This window comes from Mesoplodon mirus (genome assembly GCF_964341445.2).
Source record: "Mesoplodon mirus genome assembly, chromosome: 7".
NCBI lineage: Eukaryota > Metazoa > Chordata > Mammalia > Artiodactyla > Ziphiidae > Mesoplodon > Mesoplodon mirus.
In genome coordinates, this window is record NC_138983.1 from 136046322 (window position 1) to 136064563 (window position 18242).

At 37.7% G+C, this 18242-nt stretch overlaps 1 protein-coding gene and 1 pseudogene across 4 annotated transcripts in view; both read right to left on the reverse strand.

The window, feature by feature from the left end:
• Nucleotides 1-18242, reverse strand: part of ARHGAP32 (Rho GTPase activating protein 32) — a 255708-nt gene that overhangs the window by 208517 nt on the left and 28949 nt on the right. The gene's annotated exons all lie outside the window — the stretch shown is intronic.
• On the reverse strand, nucleotides 550-13450 carry LOC309808971 (annotated as a pseudogene). The gene is made up of 2 exons: nucleotides 13322-13450; nucleotides 550-2415 (listed from the first exon to the last, which is right to left on the reverse strand). The product of its transcript is annotated as an uncharacterized misc_RNA (transcript).

The window sequence follows — 18242 nt, forward strand, 5'->3', positions numbered from 1 at the left end:
TTAAAATCCGTATTTCATGGAATGAAGCTAATTATCTCACCTGAGAGATGGAAGACTAAAAAAGCATCTAAGGAATAGAACTACACCACAAAATGTTAACCATAAAAAGCTTGTAGAAGCATCAAAAGATTATCTAATAAAGCTGGAATCTGCTACGTGAAAACTTCAATATGTCATTTTATTTTACTGAGCCATACTGTGCACTGGTCCTACACTAACATCAATGAGATGACCAGGTACATCCACAGTGTAATTTTATTTTTTTTAAAGGATTTAATCCAGTATTTATTCCACACTCATGATCCTTCTCTGTAATCAGAATACAAGTCATAAGAATAATCTATCAAATAATTTGCTGATAATCTTAAATAATGCAGCATAGCATTACTTTAAATACTTCTCTGTTCTAGATTAAGTTTAAAACCTCAAACAGCAATCTTCATTATCAATAAAAAAAGTTTTCAATTTAAAAAAAGGACACTATGTCAAGCTGTTTCATAATTTAAGTATTTTCCATTTATAAAAATGCTTTGGAAGCTTGAGGCTTACATCTATTCCTCTACTCATCTGCCCCACCCTCTCCCAATTTCACGTTAGTATAGGGTTGCTGCAAGAATGCTAGGCTTTAGACATTAATTTCTCCTTTTATATAGTACTTTGAAATCTGAAAAATTCAAGAAAAGGATTACATGTCATGTATTTTTTCAAATAAAAAAGGAAAACTTAGTGAATAAATTTTAGTCATACTAACAGTGTCCCTTTGAGGTAGAATGCTAAAAGGACTTTTGATCAAATCACAGCCTAACTGAAACCTTTGCATCAGAAACTGACTTCTCCTAAATTCTCTCTAAAGTTAACTGTGGAGAATATTAGGTTTGACATATTAACAAGAGCCTTCCAAGATAATATACAGTGAACAAGAATGTGAATCCTACAACTGCTGCCTTCATGTACACTGAAAGCATGTAATTCTCCTATAATAGACATCCAAGATCCGTTTTCAAAGTTTTTAGCATTCTATTATGAAAAGCACAGCCATGCTAACTTCAGTACATAAACCATAATCCCACACCTACAAAACAAAAATAGAATTAGTGGCAGTTTATTGCCTTATACAAATTTGACCAACATGGCAACCATGCCAAAGGAATTAAAACATTTTCAGGACATATGTACAGACTGTACATCTCAAAAACAATTAAACAATAAAATGCAAGAATAATCTGTGCATCATGTATCAAACTCAACAGTTGGGTGAAAACATCAATGCAATAAATGGGATTACAAAGGCACTTCCCTACACAAAAGAGGAAATGAAAATGCAGCCTACAGGGAGCTTGAAGAGTGTGTAACTACTGCACCATCTCAACTTGGGAGGGAAAAAAAAAGCAGATTTAATCCAACATTTATAGGATTCAATGTGATCCACTTTTACAAAAAATTTTCACACACTCTCCTCTTTGCTTTTATGTTGTCTTTCTGGGCTCTCTGCTTCTATACTTTGGTTCCTTCAGCGATCGTGTTTGTCAGACTGGTCCCTACTATCATTGATCTCAGTGATCTCGTTTGTGGGAACGTTCTTTGCTTCTGCTACGCTTCCTAGATTTTTCTTTGCTGGGGCTATGTTCCCGTTTTCTTGATTTTTCAACACTGTCAGTTCTTCCTTGACTGCCACTTCTACTCTGTTTGATTTTTCTTTACTTTCATTTTTATGTTTACTTGATTTCTCTTTGCTACTGCTTCCACTTCGCTTCCCCATATTTCTACTCCTACTTCTACGCTTCCTTTCTTGGAATCTTTTTTGTCATCTCTGTGCCGCCTACCATCTTTGTCTTCTTTATATTCCTTTTCTTCTACCTCACCCCTACGTCTCCGTTCCCTGGACCGTTCTCTTGACCTCTCCTTTTCTCAGTCATTACCTCTTTCCTTATCATAGTCACAATCTCATCTTCTACCTCTCTCATTTTCTTTCTCTCTTTCCCGATCCCTGTCCCTTCTATCCCCTTTCCTATCACGACTTCGACTACGGCTTCTATGTCTTTCCCTACTCTTGCTATGCCTGCCTTCCAGCCCCCGATCAATATTTCAGGATCTTCGCCTTTCTTTTTCCCTTTCTTTGGCTTCACGCACTGGTCGCCGGCGTTCTTTCTCTCTTTCTAATTCTCAGTCAAAACTAGAAGACCCATGGCCCTCCCGACGATGGTTTCTACTTCTGGATCTTCTTGGGGACCTCCGTGGACTCAGTGATCTCCTTGGAGACCCTGAACGCCTGCGTTCAACATGTCTGTCCATTTCCTCAGCGCTTTCCTTTCCATCTTTCTTGATTTTTCTTGGCCACATTTTAATCTATTGATCAATATTCTTCTGACCTGGAACCGGAATTGGTTGTGCCAAGTAAATAAATAAATAAATATACTAAAAAACAAAAACAAAAAAAAAACCAGAGCTTCAAAAATATTGATCCTAAAAATGTTTTAATCTCTAAAAGCAGAAATTATGTCACTTTCTCATGTTCATAACTTCTAATACTATATTATTTTTTATTTTTCTTTAACATCTTTATTGGAGTACAATTGCTTTACAATGGTGTGTTAGTTTCTGTTGTATGACAAAGTGAATCAGCTATACATATACATATATCCCCATATCTACTCCCGCTTGCATCTCTCTCCCACCCTCCCTATCTAATACTATTTTAAATAACACATTAATTCAAAATACACCTGCTTTTTAAAATAAAAAGCGTAAAACAAATTGACTGGATTTCATGACAACTGGATAGATTTAAAATATGTTAGTTAATACTGTCGAATACCTTTGGAAAATCAGAAACATCACAACTATCAAAATACAAAAACTTATGCACTCACAGCAACCCATGCATATACTATTATATAATATTATCTACCATTTATTATGTACAAACTATATGATACAAATATCTTCTTAATTCATACATCTACCCCGTACGGTAGCTAGATAATTTTATACCCATTTTACTCATTAGGTAAACAGGCTCAAGAAAGGTTAAAAAACTTGTGCAAAATTATAATACTAGTAAGAAAGAATTCAAATTTAAGTATGACTTACATTAGTTTTATACACTAAGGCATGCTGGGTTTCCTAATGATCCCAAAGAGCATTCTGGTGTTTGCAACGTTGGTATTTCACTTAGCCATTCATTCATTCATTTATTTATTTTTATAAGTTTATGCATTTTATTATTTTCGGCTGCGCTGGGTCTTCGTTACTGCACACAGCCTTTCTCTAGTTGCGCTGAGCAGGGGCTACTACTCTTCGTTGTGGTGTGCAGAGTTCTCATTGCAGGGGCTTCTCTTGTCGCAGAGCATGAGCTCTAGGCACATGGGCTCAGTAGTTGTGGCTCGCGGGCTCTAGAGCACAGGCTCAGTAGTTGTGGCGCACAGGCTTAGTTGCTCCGTGGCATGTGGGATCTTCCCGGACCAGGGCTCGAACCCGTGTCCCCTGCACTGGCAGGCGGATTCTTAACCACTGCCCCACCAGGGAAGTCCCTCACTTAGCCATTTAAATTCAACATAGTTCTCTGATGTTTAGAACTGAGAGCTTGAACCTTTGTCAAAAAGATCTAGAGCTGAAATTCACTTTAAGATTGAAAACTTCTAGATACTTTAAGACCTAAAAAATTGTATTTCTGAAAAGAATCACACAAGATGAAGACCACACTGTTAACCAGAGAGTTACAAAATCCGTCAGCTACTAAATAATTTGTAAGGATCAAACAATTTTTGTCAGCCCTCAAGTTTAGCATAGACAATGTCATAAGAAAGATAATTCACAGCTAGAGGCAAAGAAACTTCTAAAGACTATATCCTCTAGACCACCAAGTACGATCTTAAGCAAAAGCTGCTTGGATATCCCATTATAATCCTATGGTTCCCTAGTTGTTCCTTTTCTTAAATATTTCATATTTTCATTTTGCCTGCTCCAGTACATAGCTGATAATAAGTAAATGTTGATGAAAATAGTAAATTTAAGATTTAAAGAAATATAAATCCCCTTTTGCTTATAAATCATTCTCATCCATTAAACTAATATTTACTGGCCATTTACTAAGTCCTAGCTGGTAGGAATACTCCAAAAAACAAAATCCCTGCTCTCTTGGAGTTTACATCCTAATGGGGAAGACAAATGTTCTTAAAAGATGTATTTGTTGGATAGCGATAAGTGCATAAAGCCTGTTAAAGGGAACGGAGAATGCCTGCTTTACACTAGATAACCAGAGAAGCCTCTGTGAGGAGGTGACCTGTGAACAGAGACCTGAATAAATGGAGTGAATTACGTGGGTACCTGTGGAAAGCCCATCTGGGCAGGGGGATCCACAAGTGCAAAGACCCTGGGGCAAGAGCAGCTTGATGGCTAGGGTGTGCAATAGAGTATCAGTGGAATGACAGGAGAAAAGGCTCCAGAAATAGGGTCAGACCTTGCAGGGCTTTCCAAGTTGTACTAAGAACACCTGAAATAGGAATCTACTAAGGTTTCTGTGAAAGAGGAATATGGCCTTGCTTATATTAAAGAGGTTTAACCCAGCTGCTATATAAAGACTAGTTCTGAGCTGGACACAAATCAAACAAGGAGACCAGTTTAGGGCTGTTGCCTTGGTCTAGTCAAGGAGGTAATGGTGATTCTGAGCTAGAGTGGGAGCAAAGGAGGAAGTGAGAAATGCCCCAAGCCAAGATCTATTTTGAGGGTAGGGACAACAGAGTTTGCTGATATAGTGGGTATGAGCTGGAGAAAAAGCAGAGTCACATTTGACCCCAAAGACTTTGATGTTTCAAGGTAATTTTCAATTGTCTCAATCACAGTTCTGACTAATCCTAACTCTTCCCATAAGCTTAGGTAAAATCAATTCACCCTGAATCTCTCATCTTAAGGCCAAACAATCACGGAATTTATTCACAGTCCCTTTGAGGACACAGAGCACCTTTATATTAAAGAATTCTTCCTTCTAACTTTTATACCCTCTCAGGAATAACTCCTAACAACAAAGCCAAGTAATGGAGCCTTTGCCCTTTCATGTCCTTTCTTTTCCACCTCTTCTCATTTCTCATGACCCAGTAAGAAAAAAAGCTGCACAGTGAGGAAGCACTGAATGAAAACTTCAGCGATGGTCTTTCTTCAATCAATGACTTCCCAGGCAGCTGGGTTTACTAATCATCTCCTGTTCCGCCAACACCACGTATCTACAAAAGTTACTAACCCGTGCGTTCATGCAGGCTTAATGTCACCCTGATACAAAGACAGGCGAGATTTAATATAACCAGCTGCCTTTTCAGAGAACTTATCTTAAACACATGCACACATATATCTAACAAACACAATTAAGACTTTTCAACAGTGCAATAAAATGTTATCTCCATAATTTTTAAAAGCCCCGGCATATTATATACCTTGTTGGTTAGTACACACTGACTTTCCTCTTTCCTGTGTGTTCTTTCTACCTCTAGCTTTTGCCCTTTTCCAAAATCATATTCTTCTGTAGCAAATATTTTTTGTGAGCATTTACTCTGTGTTAAGACCTGTAGTAAGCACTCCACTGCATAATGTCATTTATTTATCACAACAGCTCTCTAAGTACTATCATTACCACCACTTTGCAGATGAGTAAACCCGTGTTTGATCAGATTACCAAGAGTGACAGAGCCAGGAGGTGTCCCCGTACTGAAGGCTCCACAGTTCATGCTCCTACCTACCATTAACTATCTCTTAGTCCATCTAGGGAACCTTCCTAAAATACAAATTGAATGGTATCAGTTCCTGCTCAAATAAAATACCTCCAAGTGTTTTCAAACGCCTACAAAATAGAGTACAAACTCCTTCGCACATTAGCCCTAACATCATCTCCAATTAATCCTCCTCATTCCCCACGTTACTGCCAACACACACTACTGGCCATTTTCCAAATATGTTCCATACTATTCCACCTGTGTTGTTCTCACATTAATCCATCAAGCCAGCCTCAATCTGTTGACACCAAGCCACCTCTCTAAAATCCAACTCAAATGCCACACTTCCTGAAATTTTTTTCCCAAAAACTTATAAGACATACACACACAATTTTTTTTTAAAATAGATTTTTCCCTCTTGGAGACCCCACAGCATTTTGTAGTTTTTCAGGCAACTGTCATTCAACCTTGTTCGTACAAATTTCTTCTCTCACCTCTCAGACTATATAAATTCCAGGGCAGGGACTGTTTTTTGTAATCTTCATTTCCTACATATCACCTGCACATAAAATGTCTGTAGAATTAATTCTGGGCGTAAAACTTAAGTTTTTAAAGATGCAGGTTCCACTTGCCAGTTATACTAGTTGAGATTACTATCTTAAGATTTGACTTTCAGATAACCAACCCCATCAAATATCAATACCTAAACCAAGTTGTTTAATTCTTAAGCTGTAAGCACATTCTCCCCATTTATAGCTAGTCAACAAGATCAAACTCTTCCCTACTCTGAAGGGAGCATATAACAGCATGATAGAAGTGGAAATAATTGGACACCATTAAGTTCATAAAGTATTTCTTTACAGATTTTAATTTTACATTTTCTGTATATGAATAATATAATCTTGAAAATATATCTATGCAATATACCTTAAATACAGGAATTGCAATAGTAGCAATCTAGCTTTTATAATATTAACAATATGAACTAACCCTGAAATACCACTTAAATTCACTAAGTGCTACCAGAAGTAACTGCTTTTAATGATGTGACAGAAAAAAGTTTTTCTTAGTATAATTTAAATGCCTCCTTTAAAGAGCAGCAAAGAATGTGCAGTCATCGTTAACCTACCATACCACAGCTCTACTTGGAACCCTGAGGCCAACTAGTTCCACCATGTGTCACATTCCTGTCACCTCCCTTGATCACTGCCCCTCCAGGCAAGCTCTTGCAACATACCGAGAGTGTACCTCCTCCTAGCCCTATACAGGGCTACAGTTGTAGGAACTCAATATCACAAACAAACAACTGAGGGACTGGGACTGTTAAAGACAGTCATGGTATGAAATAAAATACACTGTTCAGTAAATAGTAATTTCCAAAATTATTTCTAACTACCTACAAATATGTATAAAAAGAAGTCTAGATTGATCTTCCTGAATGTTAATGAGTTACTTTTGAGTAGTAAGATTTTAGATATACCCTCCATACCAACAGGTTTTTTACAATGGGCATATATAATTTTTTTAAGGAATAAAGTGACTCTTAAAATGAAGAGTATTCAGCTCCAGACCCACCCCCACTAAGAGCACACACAAACCTACATTCTCCCATGACAGTTTCATTCACTTCAGGCTTTATCTACCATTTCTGTAGACATGATTATAAGTCTATATTCTTAACATCTCTGGCCACCCCTATTCCCTACTCCCCAAGTCCCAGTTCCCCACTGCTAACTGCTTCCTAAAAGGAATCAACTGAATTTTCCACTGGCAATGCAAACAAAATAAATCAAATATAAAATCCCACTTGTCCACATACACTAGCACACCCTCTTTTCTGTAAAATGGAGATAATAACAGTACCTTTCTCAAGTTGTTGTGAGAAATAAATGAAATTTTATGTATATTAAAGTAGTATGTGGCATATATAAAGCACGCAAATTTAGCTGCTACTGCTGTTGTGTTTTATTATTATTGATGAGTAGTTCTCTCGTTTCTTGGAGTCCTTTATGTAATTATGCTAGGCATTATGTTGGGTGAATGGGAGACTCACTTAGCCATTTAAATTCAACATAGTTCTCTGATGTTTAGAACTGAGAGCTTGAACCTTTGTCAAAAAGATCCAGAGCTGAAATTCACTTTAAGATTGAAAACTTCTAGATACTATAAGACCTAAAAAATTGTATTTCTGAAAAGAATCACACAAGATGAAGACCACAGTTAACCAGAGAGTTACAAAATCCGTCAGCTACTAAATAATTTGTAAGAATCAAACAATTTTTGTCAGCCCTCAAGTTTAGCATAGACAATGTCATAAGAAAGATAATTCACAGCTGGAGGCAAAGAAACTTCTAAAGACTATATCCTCTAGACCACCAAGTACGATCTTAAGCAAAAGCTGCTTGGATATCCTATTATAATCCTATGGTTCCCTAGTTGTTCCTTTTCTTAAATATTTCATATTTTCATTTTGCCTGCTCCAGTACATAGCTGATAATAAGTAAATGTTGATGAAAATAGTAAATTAAAGACAAAGAAAAATTATTGAAAGCAGCAAGGGAAAAATGACAAATAACATACAAGGGAACTCCCATAAGGTTAACAGCTGATTTCTCAGCAGAAACTCTACAAGCCAGAAGGGAGTGGCATGATACACTTAAAGTGATTAAAGGGAAGAACCTACAACAAAGATTACTCTACCCTGCAAGGATCTCATTCAGACTTGATGGAGAAATCAAAAGCTTTACACACAAGCAAAAGCTAAGAGAATTCAGCACCACCAAACCAGCTCTACAACAAATGCTAAAGGAACTTCTCTAAGTGGGAAACAAAACAGAAGAAAAGGACCTACAAAAACAAACTGAAAACAATTAAGAAAATGGTCATAGGAACATACATATGGATAATTACCTTAAACGTAACGGGATTAAATGCTCCAACCAAAAGACAGGATTGCTGAATGGATACAAAAAAAAGACCCACATATATGCTGTCTACAAGAGACCCACTTCAGACCTAGGGACACATACAGACTGAAAGTGAGGGGACAGAAAAAGATATTCCAGCAAATGGAAATCAAAAGAAAGCTGGAGTAGCAATACTCATATCAGATAAAATAAACTTTAAAATAAAGAATGTTACAAGACACAAGGAAGGACACTACATAATGATCAAGGGATCAATCCAAGAAGAAGATATAACAATTATAAATATATATACACCCAACATAGAAGCACCTCAATACATAAGGAAACTGCTAACAGCTCTAAAAGACGAAATCTACTGTAACACAATAATAATGGGGGACTTTAACACCTCACTAACACCAATGGACAGATCATCCAGACATAAAATTAATAAGGAAACACAAGCTTTAAATGACACACTAGAACAGATAGATTTAATTGATATTTATACGACATTCCATCCAAAAGCAGCAGATTACACTTTCTTCTCAAGTGTTCACGGAACATTCTCCAGGATAGATCACATCTTGGGTCACAAATCAAGCCTCAGTAAATTTAAGAAAAGTGAAATCGTATCAAGCATCTCTTCTGACCACAACGCTATGAGATTAGAAATGAATTACAGGGGAAAAAAACGTAAAAAACACAAACACATGGAGGCTAAACAATATGTTACTAAATAACCAAGAGTTCACTGAAGAAATCAAAGAGGAAATCAAAAAATACGTAGAGGGCTTCCCTGGTGGCGCAGTGGTTGAGAGTCCGTCCGCCTGCCGATGCAGGGGATGCAGGTTAGTGCCCCGGTCCGGGAAGATCCCGCATGCCGTGGAGCAGCTGGGCCCGTGAGCCATGGCTGCTGAGCCTGCGCATCCGGAGCCTGTGCTCCACAACGGGAGAGGCCACAGCAGTGAGAGGCTCGCGTACGAAAAAAAAACAAAAAAATCTTCCAACAAACAAAAGTCCCGGACCAGATGGCTTCACAGGTGAATTCTATCAAACATTTACAGAAGAGCTAACACTCATCCTTCTAAAACTCTTCCAAAAAATTGCAGAGGAAGGAACACTCCCAAACTCATTCTATGAGGCCACCATCACCCTGATACCAAAACCAAAGATACTACAAAAAAAGAGAATTACAGACCAATATCACTGATGAATATAGATGCAAAAATCCTCAACAAAATACTAGTAAACGGAATCCAACAACACATTAAAAGGATCATACACCATGATCAAGTGGGGTTTATTCCAAGAATGCAAGGATTCTTCAATATACGCAGATCAATCAATGTGATACACCATATTAACAAACTGAAGAATAAAAACCATATAATCATCCCAATAGATGCAGGAAAAGCTTTTGACAAAATTCAACACCTATTTATGATAAAAACTCTCCAGAAAGTGGGTATACAGGGAACCTACCTCAACATAATAAAGGCCATATACGACAAACCCACAGCACACATCATTCTCAATGGTGAAAAACTGAAAGCATTTCCTCTAAGATCAGGAACTAGACAAGGATGTCCACTCTTGCCACTATTATTCAACGAAGTTTTGGAAGTCCTAGCCATGGCAATCAGAGAAGAAAAAGAAATAAAAGGAATCCAAATTGGAAAAGAAGAAGTTAAACTGTCACTGTTTGCTGATGACATACTACACATAAAGAATCCTAAAGATGCCACCAGAAAACTACTAGAGCTAATCAATGAATTTGGTAAAGTTGCAGGATACAAAATTAATGCACAGAAATCTCGTGCATTCCTATACACTAATAATGAAAAATCTGAAAGAGAAATTAAGGGAACACTCCCATTTACCACTGCAACAAAAAGAATAAAATACCTAGGAATAAACCTACCTAGGGAGACAAAAGACCTGTATGCAGAAAACTATAAGACACTGATGAAAGAAATTAAAGATGATACCAACAGATGGAGAGATATACCATGTTCCTGAATTGGAAGAATCAATATTGTGAAAATGACTATACTACCCAAAGCAATCTACAGATTCAATGCAATCCCTGTCAAATTACCAATGGCATTTTTTACAGAACTAGAACAAAAAATCTTAAAATTTGTATGAAGACACAAAAGACCCCGAACAGCCAAAGCAGTCTTGAGGGAAAAAAAATGGAGCAGGAGGAATCAGACTCCCAGACTTCAGACTGTACTACAAAGCTACAGTAATCAAGACAATATGGTACTGGCACAAAAACAGAAACATAGGTCAATGGAACAGGATAGAAAGCCCAGAGATAAACCCACACACCTATGGTCAACTAATCTATGACAAAGGAGGAAAGGATATACAATAGAGAAAAGACAGTCTCTTCAATAAGTGGTGCTGGGAAAACTGGACAGCTACATGTAAAAGAATGAAATTAGAACCCTCCCTAACACCATACACAAAAATAAACTCAAAATGGATTCAAGACCTAAATGTAAGACCAGACACTGTAAAATTCTTACAGGAAAACAGAGGAAGAACACTCTTTGACATAAATCACAGCAAGATCTTTTTTGATCCACCTCCTAGAGTAATAGAAATAAAAACAAAAATAAACAAATGGCACCTAATGAAACTTCAAAGCTTTTGCACCACAAAGGAAACCATAAACAAGACGAAAAGACAACCCTCAGAATGGGAGAAAATATTTTCAAACGAATCAACGGACAAAGGATTAATCTCCAAAGTATATAAACAGCTCATGCAGCTCAATATTAAAAAAACAAACAACCCAATCCAAAAATGGGCAGAAGACCTAAAGAGACATTTCTCCAAAGAAGACATACAGATGGCCAAGAAGCACAAGATGCTCAACATCACTATTAGAGAAATGCAAATCAAAACTACAATGAGGTATCACCTCACACCAGTTAGAATGGGTATCAACAGAAAATCTACAAACAACAAATACTAGAGAGGGTGTGGAGAAAAGGGAACCCTCTTGCACTGTTGGTGGGAATGTAAATTGATACAGCCACTATGGAGAACAGTATGGAGGTTTCTTAAAAAACTAAAAATAGAATTACCATATGACCCAGCAATCCCACTACTGGGCATATACCCAGAGAAAACCATAATTCAAAAAGACACATGCACCCCAATGTTCATTGCAGTGCTATCTACAATAGTCAGGTCATGGAAGCAACCTAAATGCCCATCGACAGACAAATGGATAAAGAAGATGTGGTACATATATACAATGGAATATTACTCAGCCGAAAAGAGAATGAAATTGGGTCATTTGTAGAGACGTGGATGGATCTAGAGACTGTCATACAGAGTGAAGTAAGTCAGAAAGAGAAAAACAAATATCGTATATTAACGCATGTATGTGGAACCTAGAAAAATGGTGCAGATGAACCAGTTTGCAGGGCAGAAGTAGAGACACAGATGTAAAGAACAAATGTATGGACACCAAGGGGGGAAAGCGGCGTGGAGTGGGGGTGGGGGGTGGAATGAACTGGGAGATTGGGATTGACATGTATACAGAGATGTGTATAAAACTAATGACTAATAAGAACCTGCTGTATAAAAAAATAAATAAAATTTTAAAATTAAGAAAAAAAAGGTTAAAATGCTAAAAAAGAAAAAACAAAAAACACTGTTATCACTATTACTCGTTTCTCCACATACTTCTAAAATCCTGGCTGAATCTTCCCTCTCCTCCTTTTCTTGTGCTCCACACCCCAAACAATACACTGATGACTCAGGCTGTAGTGACCTATGACCCCAAGGTTCCTTCTGCTCTATCTGTGCTTCGACACACCCTCGTGTACCTCTGTACTGTGTGCCTACTATGTACCACCTGCTGTGCAAGACACAGTGTACAGTGAGTAAAGCTGCCATGGTCTCTGCCCTCCTGGAGCCTGGAGTCCACTGCCTCTCTCACAGTCGTTTAGCCAACCAAGAGAATAGGGAAACACAATGCCGCTCAGATTACCTCTTACAACAAATGCTGTGGTGCAAGGATGACAAGAATACACTAAATTATATAAGGAAAATAATAGGATGCCATTAAGATAAGGGACAAGCTCAAAAGAGAACCATTCTGAAATTCATTAAAAACAACAGAAAATTTCCTAGAAAACCTATAATGAGTCAAACAACTACAAGGTTAAAAATATAAAGACACGGGCTTCCCTGGTGGTGCAGTGGTTGAGAGTCCGCCTGCCAATGCAGGGGACGCAGGTTTGTGCCCCGGTCCGGGAAGATCCCACATGCCATGGAGCAGCTCGGCCCGTGAGCCATGGCCGCTGAGCCTGCGCATCCGGAGCCTGTGCTCCGCAACGGGAGAGGCCACAGCAGTGAGAGGCCTGCGTACTGAAAAAAAAAAAAATATATATATATATATATATATATATAAAGACACTACTGAGACAAAAAAAAACACTGACCACTGACCAATCTACAAGGTAAAAAATCAGATACGGGTATGAAAGAACAACATATTCCAACATATTTTTTTAGCTTTTTAGAAAAAAGATCATATAATGGAAAATATGTATATCAGAGTGGAAATGAACACAGAGGGCTCAATTCTAAAGGATGTCATACATTTATAAAAAGCACTGAATTGGCATTAATATTGAAATTTTTATTACTAGTAGATACTCAAGAAAAGAGGTGCTCATGCCAAACCATAAGTGCAGGCTCCCAGCTGAGACCCTGCTGCTGACTCAGAGTCACATGAGCAGAGTGGTTTCCCAAAGCACACTCATTTTCTACCACACGAAAATCTATCCCAAACTGTTTTTCACTCTGCGGCATTCTTGAAGGGTTGCGATTTAAGAGCAAGACTATAAGAAGAAACATAGCCAGCTATACATAATATCAAATGTATTCCTTTGAGAAATATGACTAAATAAGGAAACAAATGAACTAACAGGAACACCTGATACCTACCCAAACCTCTCAGCCCTTTAAAGAAATTGTTCCCTTTTTTGTATTTAAGTATAATTGGTTTATAGTATTATATTAGTTTCAGGTGTACAGCATCATGGTTCAGTATTTTTATAGATTATACTCCACATAGTTATTATAAAATAATGGCTATATTTCCCTGTGCTGTACAATCTATCCTTGTTGCTCATCTATTTTATGCACATTAGTTTGTACCTCTTAATCCCATACCCCTATTTTGCCCCTCCCCTTTTCTTTCTCCCCACCGGTAACCACTGATTTGTCTTCTATACCTGTGAGTGTTTGTTTTGTTACAGACATTCATTTGTTTTATTTTTTAGATTCCACACATAAGTGATAACATATAGAATCTGTCTTTCTCTGTCTGACTTATTTCACTAAGCATAATACTCTCTAGGTCCATCTGGGTTGCTGCAAATGGCAGAATTTTATTGTTTTTTATGGCTGAGCAGTATTCCATTGTATATACATACCACAGCTTCTTTATCCATTCATCATCTGTTGATGGACACTTGGGTTGCTTCCGTACCTTGACTATTATACATAACGCTGTTGTGAACACTGGGGTGCATGTATCTTTTTGAATTAGTGTTTTTAAAAATTGCTTCCTTGTATGAAAACATCAGATGCAGCAATACCAGAGACAGCAATGTTGGTGCTTCTCAAGTCCAATGTATTTAGGACGAGACCCTACTTTGCCACCTCACCAGCTGATATCAATCAATCTTCCTTTTTAAGCTTGTGATACCTCCTCTGCACAACAGGGAAAAGCAGATGTCTGTAGTTTCTATTGTATGTCTAACAAATGTGTAAGAAGAATACAATCGTTAACTGCTTTGAGAATTTTATGTTGATGTCTATTTTCCCTAGTTATCTTATGTCACTGAAATATAGCCTCTGAAATTAAGGTATCTCATTTTACATATTAATTTACTAGTACAAGACTTATCCTGAAATCCTAATTTTATTTCTTAATATTGACAGCTATGATGAATAAAAACAGCAATTTGGGCTTCCCTGGTGGCGCAGTGGTTGAGAGTCCACCTGCCGATGCACGGGACACGGGTTTGTGCCCCGGTCTGGGAAGATCCCACATGCCGCGGAGCGGCTGGGCCCGTGAGCCATGGCCGCTGAGCCTGCGCGTCCGGAGCCTGTGCTCCGCAACGGGAGAGGCCACAACAGTGAGGGGCCCACGTACCGCAAAAAAAAAAAAAAAAACAGCAATTTATCTATAACAAAGCTTTAAAAAAACTATTCAGGTTGAACCTGTGGAGAATTTTCTAAACTATACTTAGACAACAATGTTACTGCTGACTAACAACTGGTTCACACAGAATGGTGAGGATTGATACCCGCCTCTTCCTATCATCAGAAGCGAAATACCATAGTTCTTTGCTTTGCTCTAAGGAATATTCTCACTTTGTATACTGTAGCAGGATTATTTCTGCAACTATCACACTGTAAGCTCTTCAACTGTCTAATTATTGAATACATTTGTGTTTTTGTTAATAGCTTTATGGTATTTTCCACTCTTTTGAAGAGTTTATTATGTCATTAATGAGAAAAAACAAGAAGGGCGGAAATTAAGGTTCATTAAGCACCAAATGCATGCCAGACACTATAAAAATTAACCTACATATGTCATACCTAATTTAATCTTCAAAAAATCCTGTGAGAAAAGTAAAACAGCTCCCCCTGCCCCAGCCCCAAGGTCACAAGGCTCTAGAATGCTACAGCCAGGATCTGAATAACAGCAATCCTTACTCCAGACCACGCTATTACCTGTGATTTCGGCTTTTTAAAAAATCTTACTGCTTTTTCAGATTACAAAAATAATACCTATTCATTGCCAAAATTCTGGGAAGTACAAAAAATTACAAAGAATATTAATAACTATCTGAACTCCTACCATCCAGAGATAACCACTGCTTATATCTTAGTGAATTTTTTTCTTTATAAAATAGAAAAGTTGCAGGGGTTTTTTTATTATTACGTTAAATTACAAATTAATATATGGATACACTCTCATTGTTAAAAGTCAAGTAGGAGTCAAAGTAAGCCTTTTCTTATCTCCAGTTCCAGTCATTATTAACAGTTTTACTAAAAAAACTTTTCTTTATGCCTGTACATGCTTATATACAAATTAAATATGGTTCATTTAGTATATTTTCATAAACATCTTATTTTTCTGTGCATGTGTATTATTCTATACCTTGCTTTTCTGCATCTTATGTGGCTTGATGATCTTTCCAGATCTTTTATATACAGGGCTGACTCATGCTTTTTAATTTTTTTTTTTTCACTGCCTTGGGTCTTCGTTGCTGTGCGTGGGCTTTCTCTAGTTGCGGCGAGCACGGGCTACTCTTCGCTGCAGTGTGCAGGCTTCTCATTGCGGTGGCTTCTCTTGCTGCGGAGCACGGGCTCTAGGCACGCAGGCTTCAGTAGTTGTGGCACGCGGGCTCAGTAGTTGCGGCTCATGGGCTCTAGAGCGCAGGCTCTGTAGTTGTGGCACACGGGCTTAGTTGTTCTGCGGCATGTGGGATCTTCCCAGACCAGGGCTCGAACCCGTATCCCCTGCGTTGGCAGGTGGATTCTTAACCACTAGGCCACCAGAGAAGTCCCCTGACTCATGCTTTTAACTGCTAGCTTTTGTTTGATAGAGCTCAACTTCTTACAGAGTTCTTCATACCTTTTTCACTTTTACATCATGATTTTCCCTTGTTATTAAAGTCTTAAGTAATAAAGTTTATAATGGCTAAGTAACATTCTTCTATATGGATATATCATAACTATATTTTGTTGGACATTATGATTTACCAAATTTTCATCAATAGATATAATACTACAATGAATATCTTTGGTTAAATCTTTAAGTTCCTCGAAATGGAATTACTAGGTCAAAGGTAACGCTTCAAGGCTCTTGATACATATTCCTAAATTGCCCTTCAGAAAAATCACACCATTTAACACACCCACAGCAGTGTATGAATTCCATTACATTATTTTTGCCTTTTAAAGAATTATTTATTCAAAGAACAGATGTTTAAAAATTACACTGGGGACTACCCTGGTGGAGCAGTGGTTAAGAATTCGTCTGCCAATGCAGGGGACATGGGTTCGCGCCCTGGTCCGGGAAGATCCCACATCCCGCGGAGCAACTAAGCCCATGCGCCGCAACTACTGAACCTGCGCTCTAAAGCCCGCAAGCCACAAATACTGAAGCCCATGAGCCTAAAGCCCATGCTCCGCAACAAAGAGAAGCCACCACAATGAGAAGCCTGCGCACCGCAACAAAGAGTAGCCCCTGCTTGCCGCAGCTACAGAAAGCCTGCGCATATCAACGAAGACCCAACACAGCCCTAAATAAATAAATAAATAAATAAGTGTAAATTAAAAAAAAAATTACACTGAATGCTATAAAATCCATCTTCTAATTTGGCTTAGATCCAAAAAATACCTTATAATTTTAAACCAGCAAGTTGTGATTTCTTAGATATTGGTTAAGAGAATTCTAAGCCAGTAGACAATAAGTAGACTGGTCCTATCTTGATGAGGCACCACTAAGTAACTCCCAAGGTGATGGTGATAAGATAATGAAGTTACAGGCACTGTTACTTTTATCTGGTTTACAGACTCTCCTTTTCTCAAGCTTTTCTCCCTTAATGAAACATGATGTACTCCAATAACCCTGACTGTAGAATACACTACTGTCAAATGAATCATTTTTCCACCAGCCTACATCACAAAATCTTGAAACAGTTTCAATAAGAAGAAAATGTGCCTCTGAATGTAAAAAACACATGGCAGAAAACAGTAAACTTTTAAAAGTAAGTGGACTATATGAATGCATGTAAATGTAGTCATGAAAACATAGAAAACATCTAATTTGCTTAAGCCCAATCTTTAAATACAATGATACTTTAAAATTATATTTGACAGAAACTTACTGAATGAAACACATCAACAACATATTCATTACACATATTTATAACTAAAATATTATGGAAGAAATAGAGCAAAAAATATGGAGGGTTGAGGACAAAAACACAGGACATTTATCTCAAACACGCCCGTGTGATTACATGCCTCACCCTTGTATTATCTCCACCACAGAAAAGGGAGATAATTTATAGTTTAGGAGCAGTTCTAAACTGACATTACCTTTACAACTACAGTATACTTTTATCTTCTCTAACACCTTTACCATCACTTACAGTAATTGGTCTACTTCCGCTTAACAGCTTTACTCTCAACTGTAGTCATGTCTAATCTCTGATTATCAGTGGAGGAAAACAACAAACTCCCCTAGGATACACTGTCACCAAGCTGGTTAAGAGGCAACAATGGTCAGCTAATTAATAGATGGTACCTGTGCACTTTCAGGATGCTGTCTATGCTAATACACTGCTTTCCATTAACAGTTTAACTGGCAACTTCTCTCCTCGACAGGGGATTCCAACTCATCAAAGATGTTTGCTCAACTGGGCAAAATATTGATCACCATTGCAAGTTAGTTATTCTTCTTAACCAAACAAACACAGTAGTGTGAATCAAATATCCAGGAAAACAATAGGAACAAGCTCAGATATAAATGGCAGAACAGGTCTTCCAAATCCAACTGTGTGAGAGAAACAAGGTT